Genomic DNA, 15,675 nt, shown 5'->3' with positions numbered 1-15,675 from the left:
AAAATTTCACACTTTGAACACCAAGCCAAAATTGTTGCACAGCAAAAGTATCCAGAGAGTAAGGCAGTTTTTTGCTCTTAGATAACACATTAGACCTGATGCATTATCTTCACTTCAAAGGGCTTTTCACAGTGCTTTGTGTGTGGGATTTTTTCCATCAAGCTGATCAAACAAGATGAAGATCACAAAACCTGTAAGAGGAGCTGTGCATAAGTCATGCTGGGGTCCTGGGTTTTTACCACCATATCACCTCTATTGTAGAAGAATTAATTTGATCTGGATGTGTCTCTGTGCTGTCTGATCTGAAAACAGATTATAAGTGCTTTGATAAACTACCCTCATGCGTCTACTTTAAGGAACATTGTGGGTGATATTCACCTTGATGTCTTTACACAGCATCTGTGGCATGCTGATTATCACAGACATTCATTTTAAGTTCTACAAATTATTTCTGCAGTTTGAAAAGACAAACAGCAACACAATAAGAGAGTAGCATACTTATAATTGAATCTTAACAGTTGAAACTATGCAACAATTATGGTTGTGAATAGTAACCTTAATATTTTAACATTCCACTGTGAAAAGCCTAGTTGTGAAACTGTGAAATACAGACTATAATTTAATGCATTCAGTGCAATGTTGAATGTTGCATGAAAAGCAAAAGTATTTAATCTGAACATGCTGCTTTTAAATGGCCATAGATGTTGCTGTGTGGTTGCTAAGGTGTTCTGAGCAAATTTTAGCACATTGTTTTTTAACTGCTAGGGTTTTGTTGCTGGTTTATGCTGCTAGGCTTCTGGCAGGATGTTGTGGCTGGTTTCCAGGTTGTTGCTAGACTACTGCTGAATTGTTGTGTCTGGTTTCCAGGGTATTGTTATGCCATTACCAGGATAATGTCTGTGATTTCTGGGGTGTTGCTAAGATAGTTTATTTCTACGTCGTTGTATACTAGTTTATATTTAAAGAGCCCAACCCAAGTCTCTATGATACTTTTTTTTTTGTTTGATTCCCTAAATATGAGCAATATTAATGTTCGTTTTTTTCAAAATACATATATATTTAATTAAATAAACGAACCAAAACCTAGTTTGGAATGTGCATTATGCTTGCATTTACCAAAGTGGATTATTATGCTCTTGGTTGTTAAAATCCACTCTTAAATGTTAAGGGATTCTATGGATGGACCAACTAATGTCTTTTGAAATGAGCTTTGGTTAATGTTGATGTGTTTATTAATGCATGTTGTAGGCACTGCATATAATTGTGTATATTGCATTTTTTATTTTGTCGACTTGAGAAGAACTGTTAATCAGTTTCTCTAGCATGAGTACACTGCACTACCTCATTTATATGCCAAGTCATGAGTGTTTTTAGTCTGTCAGTAGGTCTCATTTCAACCTGGTTTTCATGAATCAAGTCATGCTCTGACGTCACGGCTCCCCGTGTTGCTGCGCAGAGTCGCAGACGTGAGACGATTGCCAACATCTCGTCGGAGATAAACACTCCCTCAGGACGAGTGTTAAGCTCAGTCGACGCATGCACTGAATAGCAAACAGCTCTCCATAGACACCGAAGGCTTCACACAGCGGCTGTCAATCACACGTCAGGGTCTCTCCTCCGACTGCATTATATATTGCATTTAATGAAGTGCCCTTCAAAGTGTTTGTGTCATATGAAGTGCTCACAGTTAGACATGTGCATGCTCCACACTCCAATGGAGACGCAAACAGCTGCCTAAGACAGTCATTGTGAAGTAAAGGAGACATGTCATGGAAAGCAGGATTTTGCTTGCTGTGTAGAAACAAGAGTTTTTTGTACATGCTCACAATGTTCAGATTTAGGCAAAATGTACAAAACGTATTCTTCGCAAGTGCAGAAGCTCAGTGTATCAGAATGCAAGCACAATTTATTGGTTCTCCCTAATTCTTCTTTTTCATCTTCTAATTTTCCCTTCTAAAATAGCCTAATGCTTACATACATTCAGAGTGTCTTGCAGTTTTGTAGACATTCACACAAATACCAGTCACTAGTTAGTAGGCTATAATTACAATCGAGAGTCAACACAACATTTGACGGCTGGATTTACAAAAATATGATGTTTTTATAATTAACTAAATATTAGCTTCTCATTAAACTCACAATTCCCCTAGTTCCTTCACAAAACTCAGTTTGTGAAACCTTAACATAATGTTTAATGCACTTCATCTTAATAAAATGAATGGAATATATCTTCTTTCTCCTTGTATATTCATTTGTCTGTATGGTACAATATTATCCTATTCAAATCAATGCAATTATCGAGTTAATTAAATTTAATCAAAAAGTAGTCTGATTATATTAGCTGAAATGTGTAATGTAATGGATTGTTATTAACTTAAATTTTTGTCATGTACCTTGGAATCAGTAACAGACTAAAATTTATGAATAGGCTAATCTACCCAGCACATCAAATAGATAGTAAAGAAAATCTATCGCCCCCTTGAGGTTTGGATTAATTAAAGATGCTTGGAGCTTGGACAAATGCTTGGCCAATGCATTGCATTTAGTATGTATTTTTTTGGACTGTTTTGGTTAAGTAAATCCTGACTGACATTATAAATGAACTTGCTAATAATTAAAGTTTAGGATATAGCCTTTTAATCTTCTCTATGGACAAATCTTGCATGCACAGCATAATTTTTAGGTGTTGGATATTTAAATATGAATGCACAGACAAAAATAGGCATGAATGATGAGATTCACTAGCCATCATGGCGAATGTCTGACTGCTTAATCTTCTTATTGGGGACAGCTGTGACACCTCCTAAAGTGGAGTATGGAAACAGCTCTTTAATTTAGCATTATATGCTTGACCTTCCTCAACCCTCAAGAGTTCAAGATGACTAGGCAATAAAACTTCAGATGAGAGGCATGTGAAATGGGCCATAGAAGAAAATAATTCACACATAATCTCTGTGAGCGCATTCGAGGTGAGACTTTCCTAATATGAACTGCAGTTGAAATGTCATTGGACTTTTAAATATTTAGTGATTGGTTCTCATTCAAATATGGATGAAGCTGTATATAAAGAGAAAGAGGTGTCTGAAAGACTCAAAATCTTAAGTGCTGATGGAGTGGTTGAATATTTTTCATTGTTATGCAAGATTGTCATCACATGTCTGTCTATCCATCCATCCATCTAATAGATACTTCTGGTGCTGAATAAATATATAATTATAAAGCTCTTATAGTTTTAGGTCCCAAATAACACACTAAGTATGAAAAATTGATTCAGCAACACACTTCTTTAAATCTACAGTATCTGATTTGACTCCGACTGAGCCGGCTGTCTTGAAGAACGTGACTTTAGACACACACACAAGACAGTGATGAGACATGTGTGAAAGACAGAATGACCTCCAGGAAAACAATACTGTGACTACGAGACCTCCTGGATCTAAATTTAAACACCTGAATGTAACCAAGTATTTGGAGGAAGGAGCATTGTTTATATGCATGTTGTTTTGCAGTATTTCCAGTATGGACACACAAGTGAAATGGGATGTGTGGTTTCCAGTGCTCAGAATAGCTTGGAAGATTCCTCCATGAGAGTAATGTATTGAGCGGCGCAGCAGCTTCAGGTTTCAACCGTAGACACTTCCGCAATACAAACAATGCAGTCGGACATGCTGGTATGTCACGCCTGTGTCTGTCTGATAAAAATAAATGGCTAGACCGCTGCAGGCATGGAAAGTTTGTTAGGACTCCCTAAAGAAATGCATACTTTCTGTGCACCCGAAGAGCAGTTTGCATGAGATTAGAGCTGCTCGGCATGCACAACACGTAGATATCATGTGCAACTGCAGAAAATAGAACCGGAAACTTTATGGCACGTGACCTGTCAATTCTTGCATTTGCATAATAGTATATTTGAAATATTTAACTTTGCATGGTTTAAAAATAAGGATGCCTTGCAAACTTAAATGCCTGGTTTTCTGTAATGACCGGTAACACTTTAGAATACTGTTTCTTACTTACTACATAACTAATAAGGAATTACTGAAGAACTAACAGGTGATTATTCATTAACACTTAACTCACTACTGTTAACTACTAAGAAAGATGTGTTAACTAATCAGTATGTAATATAATTTTATGATTGTGTTAAGTAACAGTTAGCTAATCAGTAACTAATATATTCTGTGATACCTCCTGAATAACTACTATTAATTATCTACTAGTTAAGGTTCAAGAAAAATAACTATGAAATAACTACTTCTGAACAGTTATACGCAAAAAAAACACTATAATAATCAGGCTGTGTCCCACAAATCAAGTACTTGAGTAAAAGTACAGATACCCCAATAAAATATTACTCCAGTAAAATTATAAGTAGGCTTGTTAATTTTCAAAATTACTTGAGTAAAAGGACAAGTACAAAGTACTACTACAGTAGCAACTTTGTTACAGCCCAATTATTAGCCTATAATGTAAATGAAATATGGATTTTGTTTGCTTCTAAATGTTTAACTTTTGATTATTAAATGTTTGTTAAATTAGTTAAAATGTGGGCAGTATACATGTTAAAATGGAATAAAATATGCTGTATTAAGAAATGTTCTCATCTGAAATAAACAGATGAGAGTATTTTACAAAGTTTATGATTACTTTTATAGGTTGTTCTTAGTCAAAATGATGTAGTTTATTATTTACTAGGTTCACTTTAGAATTCTGTAAGTCCTGCAAAATTATCTGATAATTCTTTATTAATTACTAATCGGTTCTCTATGTTTTCACTTTAGAATACTGTTTCAGATTCTAAGTAATTCTTCAGGAATTATTTGATAATTCTTTATTAATTACTAATCGGTTCCCTATGTTTTCACTTTAGAATACTGTTTCAGATTCTAAGTAATTCTTGAGGAATTATCTAATAATTCAGCCTGATCTCACAATCAAAACGTACATATTTAGACGTAAATTAAAACTATCCAATATGTATGTGCCTTTACGTATTTACAGTGTTGTTTACGTATTATCTGAACGTAATTACAGGTTCGATACGTAACTAAATTTACATAAAAACAACCTAAAATACGTACAGATAGAACGTGTTCTCTGACCAGTCAGTTATCCATAGAAAAATGCGTAACCCCACCCGAACCTAAACCTACCCAATTTATACAGAATGTTAAAAGAATTAAACATAATAAAACACAATTTTAGTAAAAATATAACATTAAAACGTTATTTTGAGCCACTAACGTTAATTCTACACCTACTCCTAAACCTACCAATAACCATTTCTTAAAACTACATAACGTTACTGTTATAAATAAACAAATAACAGACAAACAAACATAACATTAATCATTTATTTTTTGCGAAAAGATCAAAAGTGGTACCAAAAGTAGTTCAAATGATAATGAGTTCCAGTCGCAGTCATCTCTGGAGGTAATAGTTTTTATAAGGTACAGAGCAGAATTTAATTTATTAATCCGTGAAATTATCAATCTGTCTTCTCTCCGTGAAGGCGCATTGGCGCAGTACTGATTTCCAAGGGGCAAGGAACTCGACCGGAAGTTGAAGTCGGGTGGGGGCTGCCATCTTTTAGCAGAACTTCACTTGCGTTAGCATTCCCATTGACTCCCATTCATTTTGGCGTCACTTTGACAGCGAATAACTTTACATCTGAGGCGTTTAAAGACTCTGTTTGTCCATTATTTATTTCTAAAGATACACGACAATGTATAAAGGGCTCCATTACCTTCTATGTTACATTATGGCCCCGTATGAACAGTTTTTGTAAAAAATAGGCTAACCATTGCGTCATAACCACTCGGCTCTCTGTCGCATTACCGTAGAGACAGGAGGAGAAGCTCGCAGGCAATTAACTTAATATGGCGTACTGGCGTTACATTTTAAAATACTATACAAAATAATTAATCAGAATACTTACTCCTGCTCACTCACGACAAAGAACTCCCCGCTCAAGCTCGCCGTCTCTGCAAGATTAACGATGGCAGTTTGCACACACAGCTACTTAGAAGATTTACATCTGGCAGACAGGTTGCTGACGTCGTCAAGCTTCGTTTGAGTCTGCGCGTCAGAAACGGAAGTGCTAAAAAACGCTAAAACTGGGCTTCATTTGTCTCAATTGAGTTCCAATGGGGTCGCTGTGTCCATTTCTTTTACTGTCTATGCTGATTTCAAATGTCTATCAACTGAAACACGGCATGTCGCAATCTGTGACGACTTAGGTGAGAACCAATGAGAGTTCGATATCAGTGCCGTAAACCGTGTCGTAACGTTTATCGAGGGTGGCGCACTGGCGCTATTTTCACATTCAAATCATATCATAACGAGCGCGGGCTTTGACTATGTGACGGTTGCTGTTACTGAGAATGAAGATGAAGATCGATTGATAAAGGGCTGAATTTGGATATGTTCCTTGCATACATCTGGATTCTAAAGATATGGAGTACAGCAAACAAATAAAATGGATGTGATTTGTAATTTTATGCTGTGCTTTTGTGTATCTATGGTTGTAATGCCACTCATTGGATAGGAGAAAATCGCACAGCAAAATATTGCAAAATGTTTCAGGTTCAAAATAAGTCATTCAGAATTATTTGATCATTAATTATTAATTACTAATGGGTTCCCTATGTTTTCACTTTAGAATACTGTTTCAGATTCTAAGTAATTCTTGAGGAATTATCTAATAATTATTTATTAATTACTAATGGGTTCCCAACATTTCCACTTTAGAATAGGTTTAATGTTTCAGGTTCAAAATAAGTCCTGCAGAATTATTTGATAATTAATTATTAATTAATAATGGGTTGCCTATGTTTTCACTTTAGAATACTGTTTCAGATTCTAAGTAATTCTTCAGGAATTATCTGATAATTCTTTATTAATTACTAATGGGTTCCCAATATTTTCACTTTAGAATAGGCCTAATGTTTCAGGTTCAAAATAAGTCCTGCATAATTATTTTATAATTCTTTATTAATTACAAATTGGGTACCTGTATTTTCACTTTTCCTGGTATATATATATATATATATATATATATATATATATATATATATATATATATATATATATATATATATATATAATGTGGTATATGCTGAGGAGGCACACATACAGTACTGTATATAAAATCTAAGGTAAGTTATCACAAGGCACTGGAGTGGGGTTCCTACTGGAAGGTGATTTCTTACAAAACACACTCACAAAACAATTTACTACATAGGCAAAACCTCTATAAAATGTATTGCATTTATTATTATTGCATTTTCATACTACTACTATTATTGCTAATAGCATTTATATGAAAGGGTCACAATTCAATGTAATTGTGTAAAACTGTTCATTAGTAGTTACTTCATAGTTATTTTTCTTGAACCCTAACTAGTAGATAATCAATAGTAGTTCTTCAGGAGGTATGACAGAATACATTAGTTATTGATTAGCTAACTGTTACTTAACATAATCATAAAATTATATTACATACTGATTAATTAACACATATTCCTTAGTAGTTAACAGTAGTGAGTTAAGTGTTAATGAATAATCACCTGTTAGTTCTTCAATAATTCCTAATTAGTTATGTAGTACGTAAGAAACAGTATTCTAAAGTGTTACCTAATGACCTTTATGGAAATTTCTAGTTAAAACACATGCATTGCAAATTTTTTTCATATTTGTTGTACTTTAGTCTATATATACCTAAAATAAATTGCACTAATGTATGTATATATATATGTATATATATATGTATATATATATATATATATATATATATATATATATATATATATATATATATATATATATATATATATATATATATAATTTTTTTTTTTTTTTTCTGCATTCAAGTGTAAACAATAGTATCAGTGATCTTTGTCTTAGTAAACACCACTAACCAGTGCTTCTCCAACTCACAGTACGAGAACTCTCTCGAATCTTCACTTTTACATCAGGCATTTCCTTATGCTTCCAATATGCATTAATTAGAGCCTATGCAGTTTGGTTCACACTTTCAGTGTGAGACTTAACAGATCGACTGTGAAGCACTGACTGCGTTTACTTCAGGCCGTCACAGACCCTACAGCCTTTACAGAGGTGTGGAGGAAAGTGCCATCACCCCTAGACTGATCCCAGATTCGCTAGAAGCTTTTAGATCAGTACGGTTGGATTCATGTACGAACAGACTTGATGTTTGTAGTGATAATAATTTATATTAATATTAAGATTAATGCATTTAGTCCACAGGTGCATGATAAATCATCCATTTCAAAAATGGTGTTCTAGTATTGTAATAAGCTTGAAATAAGTGAAACTAACTTATGGTCTCATTTTTGGACGTGCTGATCAGAACAGCTCAGTGTTGATGGATGTGATCACGACAGAGAGGATGCTGGGTGTTGGCTGGGTTTCACAGCATTGTTCTCCAGCTTTGCTCTCTCCGGTAGGAAGCCCCGCCACAACCACACTTTTTTTTTTTTTTTTTTTTTTCAGAGTTGTCCTTGGCTTGCTTGTAACACGGTGGGTCTTTCAGGATGCCCCCTCCGTCCTCTTATTTAACTCCACTGCCTTCCTCTTCTCCATTGCTCCAGTGAAAAGTACTTCCTGCTTCCCAGCCAAGTGGTAGAGAAGCCGTGCCAACTCCACAGCTGGTACAAGCATCCACTTTCTTCTGCCAAGAAAGAGATATTTGTCCTGAGAGACTGTCCCTAATACACTTGCATGTTGTGTTAAAGTGTTTGTGGTAACTCTATGGCTTGTTATAAAAGCATAAAGCCATATATTAAAGATATTTTATTATGTTTAAGCTGTGGAATGCCTAAAATGGCCTCAATCACAGTAGAATTACTGTAATTCACAGTAGTTGCTTATTGCATGTTTTGATTCTATCTATCTATCTATCTATCTATCTATCTATCTATCTATCTATCTATCTATCTATCTATCTATCTATCTATCTATCTATCTATATTATTAAATATTATTAAAAACTTTAATTTAGAAATGTTGTCCTGGAAACTAATTGAAATAAGCTTCCGATGATGTGCTACAATTATTAAAGCCAAAATAATAATAAAGCTCTATAGAATATAAAATGAATTATGACAATAATAAATAAAATAAAACTGAAACTTAAAATAAAATAAAAATATAAAAATAAAAGCTACTTTAAATTATTAATAAATACTATAATAATGTAAAAATAAATAAATACTGGCTTGTAAATACGATAATAGTTTTAGACAATGCCATTGTCAGTCAGTAAAAAATGGCAAATGTTTCTGTTTATTATAATTATTCATTATTCAATTTATATTTTATATTATTATAATAATTTTACTACTAATGAACTTAAAATAATAGAAACTAAAATATTAATAATAAACTAAAACTGAAAAAAAAAATATATATATATATATATATATATATTTTTTTTTTATAGAATATTATAATAATAGGCTTAGCGCTGTTTGTGTTAGAGTTAAACTTGTCCTTATATTGCATGTTTTGTCAGTAATCTGTTTTAAGAGCCATAACTTCTGTGTGCTCTGTTTAATCTCATTTTATCTTCCTGCATTTTTGCAGCTCTGGAGGTGTTCCTCATGTTATCCGAGTGTGAACGAGTTAACACATCTGCTTGGCTGCCATCAAACTCACATCCTCAGAGAACATCAGCAGTGGTGACTTTAAAATGCAGAATCTCATTGATGCAGCATCACTAAAGGAAGACAGTACCTGTTTTATGCTTAATTTTCTGCAAACCACCGTATCAGCCTCAGCGAGCTAATGATTAAACGGTGAAATGGGCTGTCACATCCTGAGCCCAGGAAATAGCACAGGGCCAGGAATTCAGAAAAACACGTTTAGCAGAGGAAACAGGAAAATGTTGTAGAAAAGGCACAAGTAGATGGTGCATTAATTATAGATACTAAAAGAGAGTTGGATGAGAATTTTTTGAGCTTGCTTTGCTTTAGCACCTAATTTCCTAAAGGAATTATATGCATAACAATAATATATTAACATATTTTTCATACATATGTTCATAAATAAAATAAAGCTCAAAGTGCTTCACATGGTAAAATACAAACATGAAAATAAAAACATACACCAATGACAATACAATTTTTATGGAAACCTGTCTCAATTTATCTCACAATTTATATTAGTTTATAACAAATAATTCGGACTTTGTTTATATCACACAGTTCCAGCTTTTTTCTGAGAATAGTGAAAAAAAAACACAGACCTGCGAGATATAAACTTGCAAACTCATGTTTTTTTTTTTTTGCCACAAAATAAAAAAAGTAATTGTACACTTAATGTCTCAAAATTCTCTTACGAGTTTATATCTTGCCATTCTTGCAATTCTGAGTTTATGTATTGCAATTCATGTTTTATATCTGCCAATTCTGAGTTTACATTTCACAATTATGAGTTAATATTTGACAATTCTGAGTGTATATCTCACAATTCTGAGTTTATATCGCACAACTAAGGTAAAATTTCTCAATTCTATTTTTATATCTGATAATTCTGCATTTATATCTTGCAATTCCAAGTTTAAATTTCACAATTCTGAGTTTATATCGTGCAATACTGAGTTTATATCTTGCAAAAGTCAGAACTGCAAGAAACAAAGTACAAATTGTGATATACAAACTCATTGTTAAATCAATTCATTCAAAATCAACTTTAAAAAGAAATGCTTTGACTCGCCTTTTAAAAATATGAATGTTTGAATTGATGCAGAAAATACAATGACATCATTTCTGCGCTGATAGCATCTGGTTAAACTTGACTGCAATTATCTGATGAAATACCTAGTGTTACCGTGATGCAGCTTTACAGTGAAGCATTCTGTCATTCAGAACAAGCTGACATGTCTTTTTGAATGATGATAACTTGCGTGGGAAAGAGTATTTTGCAACTTGCATTCTTATCTGAGTTTCTGATCATGCTGACGAGAAGGAAAGACATGCAGGGGGAAAGATTTAGCAGAATGATAGAGAATAGATCAATCTAGGAAGGCTTTACCCACAGGAAGCAAGTGTCCTGTATCTCACACATGCTGGCTCTCGGTTGAACTCTCAGTGGTCTCGTTTCAGCAGGCCTGTGATTGAGGTTTCCTGTTGCTGACCCCGCTGACGTCTTCAGAGACGGGTAGGGAACAGGTTACCTTTAGATAAGACAGGAAGAAAATCACTCAGAAAATGGCAGCGTGTCACGAGAGTAGGGAGCAGTCTATGAAGGGCACTAATGTTTGGAGACCCCTCATTTCCTCACTGTGTTCGGGCTGTATGTAAACACCATGTTCAACATGTCCATTAAAGATGATTACAACTGAATGTTGAGCTTGCATGCTCAAATGACGTATGTTCAGTTTCCTCCTAAATGTTTGGAAAGAAACGAATGCTTTTATTCAGCAGGGATGCATCAAATTGATCAAAATTGACATTAAAACATTCATAATGTCACAAAAGATATTCTATTTTAAATAAATGTTATTCTAATGAAAATCCTATTCATCAAAAATCCTGAAAAAAAAAAAGTATCATTGTTTCCACAAAAATATTGACCAGCACAATGGTTTTTAACATCAGAAATGTTTCTTGAAGAGTAATGATGCTGAAAATTCACTTTTGATCACAGGAAAAAATGACTGACATACTGACATGCTAAGGTATTTTGATTGGTTGCTAGCTGACTTAATGTATGTCAAAAGAGCCCACATTATATATATATATATATATATATATATATATATATATATATATATATATATGATGTTACAAGGTTTTGGGAAGGTCTGAACTGATTATTGCAGGAATCTAATTTGCTGTAGAGACAGGTTAGATTCTCAGAAAGAATCTGAGCGATGCGTGACTGATTCTCTGACAGCTTTCAACATCTGCCTGCATGTGTGTGGAGCTGCTAAAGAATTCCCTGCAATATGCAGTCCTTCTTCTAATGTGTTCTTTCATTTTCTGATCTTAAGGTGTGGGAGAGATTGCTTTATTCTCCATGTTTGGTTGGAACTAAATGTTTAGTTACTTAGTACTAAAATAACTCAAACTAAAATAAATAAAAAATAATAACTAAAACTGTATATACATGTTTAAAAAGCTGATAAAAATACAACACAGTTATTAAAAATGTCAAATTAAAAGATAAAATATGAAAATAAAATTAATTACAAATATCAAATAAACAAAATATTATACATATTATAATATTATACAGCTGAAATAAAACTTAATATTATATAGACAAAAAATAAATCTAAATATGACAAAGACAACTAAATTACTAAAACCTTAAAAATAAATGACAATGGAAAATATGACAAAAATTGTTGATTTTTAAGCAATTAAAAAAAATCCCATAGTACTAAAATAAAATTTATTATAATTTTATTTTACTACTAAAATAACTAATACAAAATAATAATTATAATAATCTACAAAAAAAAAAAAAATACAAAAGCTCAGCAAATATTACTAGAACGTTAAAACTTACAGAAAAAAATAAATAAATAAAACCATGCACAATGTTAATAAAATGATAATAGTATTAGGTGGATGCTTTCATTCAGAAACTTGGAGGGGAATGTCTCCAGCTGGCTCAGACTCATATCCTTGCCTGACCTGTAATTATAACACAGTTTACTGTAAGAGGTTGAATAGGAAACCTGGATGCATTGTACATCTGACACGGTCATTTAGCTCCTGCTCGGGTTTCCTCCTCAAGAAGCGTCTTATCTGCAGAAAAACACATCTTGAGGAAAGACCATGTGACCTATAAAGGTGCTGGCAGGAGTGAGTTTGTGGATTCAGCCTGACGTTTGTTTGGGCTTTCGTTTCCTTCTCCTCCCCACGTGCACACACAGACACACATTTTCACTCGTCCTTCTTTCATCTGTGCACTGGAGGCTGAGCGGCACACCCTGCCCTCGCATTCCATTTAGTCAACTCAAATGAATGTAAGGTGAGAAAATGAGCTGGCACTTGATAGGACAGACTCCCCGCAGGAAGCAGAAGCAGAGCCAAAGTGTGTCCACCCAGATGAACAAACCCACTGACAGTTCATCTCCATCCTTGTGAAGTCACACACACACACACACACACACACACACACATCTATCTATCTTAATTTCATCTGTACTTGCATACCATGCAATTGTGTCGAAACTCCTTACAAAAGGTTCAGAAAGTATATTAAATATATCTGGATTATAATTCTCGTGAGACTCGTCAGAATCAGAATCAGAATCAGAATGAGCTTTATTGCCAGGTATGTTTACACATACGAGGAATTTGTTTTCTTGACAGAAGCTCCGCAGTACAACAGAATGACAGCGACATAACATAAAACACATAATAAAAGAATAAAAAATACAAATAAGTAGATAGTGAATGACAATATACAAATGACAATTGTAGGCAGGTATATTACAAATGCAGTTATGTATGTACATATATATTATGTGCAAAATTTAAGTGTATACTAAGTATGTGTGTTAGATAAATAAAGTGTATGTGTATATAAATATAAAGTGTAGTGTGTTCGCCGTTATTATCAGCTGTTCATAAGATGGATTGCCTGAGGGAAGAAACTGGTCCTGTGTCTGGTCGTTCTAGTCAAAGATTAAATGCACCATTACAATGCATAAAGTTTGAGACATTTGATATTAATTACCTTACCATTTTTTTTATCACTATGTAATACTGATACTGTAGTACCACAGTAAAAAAAATACCATCCTATAAGTGTAATTGTATATTTTGTGAAGTGTTTATCTAAAAACAACTTCTGAGCATTAATAGTTGACCACTTTCTTCTGCTTTTCTTTTCTTTTCTTTTTTTTGAATAAAGGCAAATAATTTGATTCATCATATACTTTATGTTTTAGAAAATCATATTTTAAACTGTTGAATTAGATTAGATTAGACTTCTTTGGCTCCTTTGTTAGTGTGCATTAGTTTGTCTTGTTTGTCCAGGACTGAGAATGTGTCTGTACAATAGACAGACAGACGGTTTCCAGCACAGACAACACTGAGATATTTAATGTACCGATTAAAATCTTTTATGCTTGTTTAGTATAAAACAATACTCTGGGTCTCCTTATGTTGCCCTGTACTGAGGGCATCTATTCAATGGCTGTGCTTTCTCTCTCAAATGAATGCTCCTGTTATCTGGAAGCAGTCATTATGTGTTGAGCTCCAGCACTCACGTGCCTCCTGGATCCCAGCATATACTGTGCAGAACTAATGGCTGAAATTCACAGCCTCCAGGGATCATTCTGCCCCGCTCAGGCACAGCTGCTGCTCCGTTCACCGCGGTAAATCACTTTGTTAACGCAGGTTTGGGAGGAGGATGGAAGTCAACATGAAAATGTTTTGGTTGCTACACACAGTTGCATTCTCAGAAACGTGTATTTAAAGTAGCAAGGCCACATTGTTAAATGCCATGTTAGTGCTCAATTCCAAAATGCTTTGATTAAATCTTAAGTGTTATATAGTTTTTTGTTATTCAGTCGCCTTGAATTTAGGCTAGCTGCTGACATAGAATACAATTAAATAAATAAAAAATTAATGAATGAATAAATTAATCATTAGATATATAAATGGATTAAAAAGAAATGAATGAATGAAAATAAAATGTATAAATATAAAATGTATTAATAAACAAACAAATAAATGGATAAGTAAAACATATGAATTCATTAAAAAGAAATGTCAAACTAAATAAACCGAATTAATGGATGGTAGGATGAATGAATACAAATAAAATGAATTCATAAGTTAAAAAATAAATGAATAGATAAATAAATTAATTAATTAAAAATAAATAAATAGGTAAATAAAACAAAATGAATGAATCAATGAAATAAAAAATAAATATGAAGAAGTAAATAAAAAAATATGAATTAATAAATAAAAGAGATAAAATGAATGTGGATTGTAGCTCAGATCTTTTGATGAGAAATGTTTAAGTAAATGTTGAGATTTCTGGGAAGTAATAGACTTATTGGGATTTTTCCTATTTGTAATTTTTCGGTAAAGTGAAAACAAAAAATCAACTGAAAGTCTTATATATATTTGTTTGTGAGTTTTTGCAAAGAGCTTTGACATGCACCTGATTGACCTGCCAGACACTGAAAACCACCGCCAACATTTGAGCCTTGATAAACATGAGAAAACAGCATTTTGTTTATGGCACTTGTTGATGCTCCGGTTGCTAATTGGAGGCTGTTTATAGCCTTCGCTCCAAATTACACACTGGCATGAAAACACACTCTATCAGCGTTCCCATCAAAGCCGACAGCAAACATTAATGTCCAGGGTTCTTGGTAAGATCTCCTCCCTCACAGGTTACATCTCTGAGGACTAATTTCATGCATTGAACAGAAACGATTAATTTGACATTTCTACACTTATTTAATGCTTTTAGGTGACTAGCTCATTACAGGTCTATTTTTTTCTCTCTTTTTTGTAGTAGCTATATCCTTTTGCAGCTTATCCAAATATTTACTTGCCTGTAATTTGCTCAAGTGCACGAGAGAGAGACAGAGAGAGACAGAGTCGTTGTGTAACTGCACATTTCGCCAAGGCTTGATATTATTTCCCTGTATTACATTCAAAACTGCATGTAGGA

This window comes from Carassius auratus, chromosome 35 (assembly GCF_003368295.1).
Source record: "Carassius auratus strain Wakin chromosome 35, ASM336829v1, whole genome shotgun sequence".
In the NCBI taxonomy this organism is placed as follows: Eukaryota; Metazoa; Chordata; class Actinopteri; order Cypriniformes; family Cyprinidae; genus Carassius; species Carassius auratus.
Note: the sequence above shows the minus strand (reverse complement) of the source record.